Here is a 4,568-nt window from a genome sequence, read left to right on the forward strand (position 1 = left end):
CGCCTGGCTAGTTTTTTGTATTTTTTAGTAGAGACGGGGTTTCACCGTGTTAGCCAGGATGGTCTCGATCTCCTGACCTTGTGATCCACCTGCCTCGGCCTCCCAAAGTGCTGGGATTACAGGCTTGAGCCACCGCGCCCGGCCTGTGAATCACTATTATTTACCACCTCTCATGGATTCATTGGCCAAACCATATGAAAGCACCCATTTTTGATCATTTCTCTGATTTAAAATAAATACTAGTAGTTTCATGTGGCTTAACCTAAAAAAATGCATAAATGAAAAAAAATAACTTTTTAAAGAAATCCTTAAAAAAAAAGAAAAAAAAAAGAAAATGCCTGTGACTCATTTATGCCACCTGCTGAGACCCGGGTTCTGGTCTGCAGGAGCTGGTGACAGGGTGGTCCTGGGCAACCCTCCTGCCCACCAGCAGGCAGTGCTCAGAGGAGCGAGGCACCATCCACCTGGGAGTCCCAGGGGCATCAGCAACAGGCCGTCCCAGCCAGGAGGGGCCGCACAATACACTGCATGGGATCTGCACACCCCGACATCCCCCTTCTAGGAACCACTGAGTCCTTCCCGGGCCTTCCCTCTGTGCCTTTACCCCCTCTCCAAACCCTACTGACCCAGCCCAGCCCCTCAGCCCCGAGGGGAAGCCAAGAGTGTGCACAGAACTGGGGGAGCCTGGAAAGCCCTCAGGTCTGGGGGCCCCTCCGAGGCTATAGGCATGACAGGACATCAACGTGGGCATTCATGACTGGGGAGGGCAGCTTCTCTGGAGGGGCCTTGAGGGTGACAGCCTTGGCCTCGACAGGCTGGCTTCCCACTTCCACCCCGACCTCCAGGGTGTGGGATCTTTGGCCCCGAGCGTCCGGCCCCACGCTACCGTGCACTCACAGGGTTTACTGAGGGTGTCCCATGGCCAGTCACTGCTCTAGGTGCTAGAGATGCCCATCAGCACATTCTGCATTAAATACGTGCACTTTTTAGTCCTTTGTTAAGATCACAGCTCAACAGGGCCGCTGTGCCTCATGGTTACAATAGCCTGTCACCTTCTCCAGGAAGCCCTCTGGAGTTTCCTCACACCATCTATGATACTGGATGATGACTCCCTGCCCCCTCACCAGGGAAGAATCCATACAGGCAGGTGCTTTTCCCACCCAGGCCAGCTGCTGCCCAGGTTGGGCCAGCGGGCGCTGAGACCCCTTGGGAGGACAACCCCGCCCCCAGCCTTCCTATCTATAAGTGGGGTAACAGCTGGTGGCTGCACTAAGTGGCCCTTTTACTCTGTGGGGTTCATGGCAGTGGGTTGGAGCACCCCTCCCTCTGGTCCCTGGGGAGCTGGGCAGCCGCAGAGCCACATGCATTTCAGGACAGTGGAGCTGGGCCTGGCAGGCAGCACTCCCGGTGGCTGTAGAATGTTGCCCAACTTTGGAAGCAGGTGGTTTAGCCGCAGGTGTGAGCAGCCAGTCTGCTCTGGCGCCAGCCCGGGACAGGCACCCCCACCCACTGTCAACAGGCACTGTCACCGTGGCCCCCCGGGCACTGGAATTTGAGCATAGAATCTTGGGGGGCGGTGGGTCTGTGGGGCAGGGCTGGCGGGTGCCTCCTACCTAACACGAGTTTGTGCTCAGGGCGCTGTGTCCCCAGTCTCAGGCTAGGCATCCTGGGAGGGGCCGTCTGGGGGGCTGCAGTGGGAGGGTGGGAACTACTTCCTAGTTTGCCAGGGGCACCCCGACAGAGCAAGCCTTGCAGGTTTGGGAGCCACCAGCCTTCGGGTAGACACAGGTAGAAGTGGCCACCTGCCCCAGGGGGCCTCCTAAGCCCACCAGGTGCCCTCGCCCAGCCCTGACCCATCCTGTGCTCCCAGCAGGGGCAGAGGCGCAGCTGTGGCGACTCCTGAGCCTGCAGGGAAGAGGCGGCAAGCAGCTCACCAGGCAGCTCAGGCCCATCTGGGAGGGGTGGCCGATTCCTGGCTAGGGCTTGGAAATGTCCACCCAGGTAATGGGGTGGCAGTGGCGGCAAGGTGGGCTTGTTAGCTAAGAGGAGGAGGGGTTAACCAGGCCCGGAGCATGGTCCTGGGGCAAAGCCCCCGAGACAGCACCTCAGGGCAAATGTGGCGGCCCCTCCCTGCCCCTCCTCCCCCCCAGGCTCTACCCTGACCCACTCCCACCCACAGCGGGTAGGGGGACGCCTGCTGTAGGATGGCCGCTGGGGTGAGGGCCCAGACCCCGCCCTCCAGGTGTCCTCCTCCCTGCCTCCTGCCCCCAGTACCTACAGAGCCTGTGGATCCCACGCAGGCTGGGGGCCGTCTGATCCTGGGAACCTGCTACCTGCTCCCCTCCACGCCCACCCACTGCCTGGTCCTCCCTCTGCTGTCGCCACGGAGACCGCTGTCTCCAGGGCAACGGAGGCTGTGGCGGGAGGGTGCTGCAGCAGCAGCAGGGTGAACCTTCCAGAAGGCCACTGGGGAAGTGGAGGGGCTGCCGGGAGGAGGGAGGAGGTGGGAGGGGCCGCTGGAAGCTCTAGGGAGCCCAACCCACGGCAGCCACCCCCTGGCTGATGAGTTTCTGGAGCTGCCTAAGAGAGGCGGCCGCTCTCCTGCTCCTCCCATGGGCTGGGCCATTACCAAAGATGGGGACACAGAGGCCAGAGGCAGAGCCCTGCCTGGGGGGTAGCAGCAGGAAGTGGGCTCCCGCAGCCCCTGACTCTGATGCAGACGCGTGCAGCCAACCTGGCCCACTCCGGATCTACCGCTCAGCCATGCCTGTTGTCTGACACAACGCGTATCTGTCTCCAGCCTCAAGGGGGCGTAATGCACACAGCACAGAATTCCCTTTGACAGTTTTTAGGGAGTTTATGGTTTTTATGGAGTTGTTTATAGAGCGCAACCACTGTCCTCGGGCTCTGGGTTGCACTGATTGGTTGTAACGGCCTCTCCCGCCCAGGGCACCCTGGCTGGCGGGTGCATCTGTGGCCCTGCTGTGCCATGGCGTGGTGCCTGGGCCCGACCCCCATACTCATCTGTGACCCAACCTGCACGGGGCCTGGGGGTGGGGAGAGCAGGTGTCATCAGCCCCATTTTACAGATGAGAAAACTAAGGCTCAGAGAGTGTGGATAACCTGTTCACGGTCACATAGCACACGGTCAGTGATGGAGCCGTGGTCTGGTCCCAGCAACCATGTCTGACCCACTTGGCCATGCGGGGTTCCGCTGCACCAGCCTCCTCTGGGGACTGACCCTCGGTTGGAGTGACCCCCTTGCTCCAGCCTCTTCCCCAGGGACACTGTCAGATCTCCTGAGTCTGTCTGTCTGAGCAATTGGGGAGAGGCCGAGACCACGGGAACCCATCCCACTGCCCACAGCGGAGGACGGGATTGTGAGGAGGATAAATAGCAAACACCTGAACACATACATGAGTCTCAGGTGGTCGTTACGTCCTGAATAGTAAGAACTGCTCTACTGGACCCTAACAGCCAACAATTACCAGCACTACCCAACCACTTCCACGTCACTGGTGCCACGTCCCTCGGGCACGGCGAGGCTGGGGTGGCCCCTGCTGGAGGGTGCCTAGCAGGTGCTCACAGACAATGGAGGGCTAACCTTATGAAGGGGTGCTCTTATTACTCCCAGTTTACAGATGAGGACACCAAGGCACAGGGAGTTCGGACATCTATCCTCAGCCACACAGCCCAGGCTGTTGGCTACAGGGTCTCCGCTTGTGACCACTGTGCTATGCGGGTGTGAGGGACGGGCTGGAGGGCTGATGAAATGGGTGCTCGGGGAACACCCCGGGGGACACGGAAGGAGCTGTCCAGGTGATACGGGGGGCGGTGCTCACGTGCTCACGGTGCTCACGGTAGGGGGGACAGTAAGTGCAAAGGCTTAGGCAGGGAAACACACAGCACAGAGGAGCCAGCGGGACAGGGAAATGCACAGCGCAGAGGAGCCAGCGGGACAGAGTCAAGGGGCGGGACGGAGAAGGAGGTGGGCCAGGTCGCGTGGAGCCCTTGGGGCCAACATGAGGAGGAGACTTGCCTATTACTGCAGGGTCCACAGGGGAAGCCGGGCTCCACACCCTGCCCAGACCACCCCGTCCTGTCCCTGAAGTCCTGTCCCACCCAGATGGTGCCCAGGAGGGCCCAAATCCCAGAGGCGGGTGCCCAGGAGGCTCACAGCCACTGCATGACAGAAGTGCCATCCTGCATGCGTCTGACACCCACCCTGCGTCCACAGCCAGGGCAAGCGTCCCACTGGATCTGCTGCCAACAAGGAGGCAAACTCACGCATGCGCAGAGTGCCCCTGGAACTCCCAGGAAGACACTGTGTCAGGGAACACCCTGCCGTGCCTCCAGATCCTCTCCAGCCTTCCCCCTTCCCATCTCCCCATATCTTCTCCAGTCTTCCCCCTTCCCATCCCCCCAAGATCCTCTCCAGCTTCCCCCTTCACATCCCCCAGATCCTCTCCAGCCTTCCCCCTTCCCATCACCCCAGATCCTCTCCAGCTTCCCCCTTCCCATCCCCCCAGATCTTCTCCAGTCTTCCCCCTTCCCGTCCCCCCAAGATC

Source organism: Mandrillus leucophaeus, unplaced genomic scaffold (assembly GCF_000951045.1).
Source record: "Mandrillus leucophaeus isolate KB7577 unplaced genomic scaffold, Mleu.le_1.0 Scaffold237, whole genome shotgun sequence".
NCBI classification, from domain to species: domain Eukaryota; kingdom Metazoa; phylum Chordata; class Mammalia; order Primates; family Cercopithecidae; genus Mandrillus; species Mandrillus leucophaeus.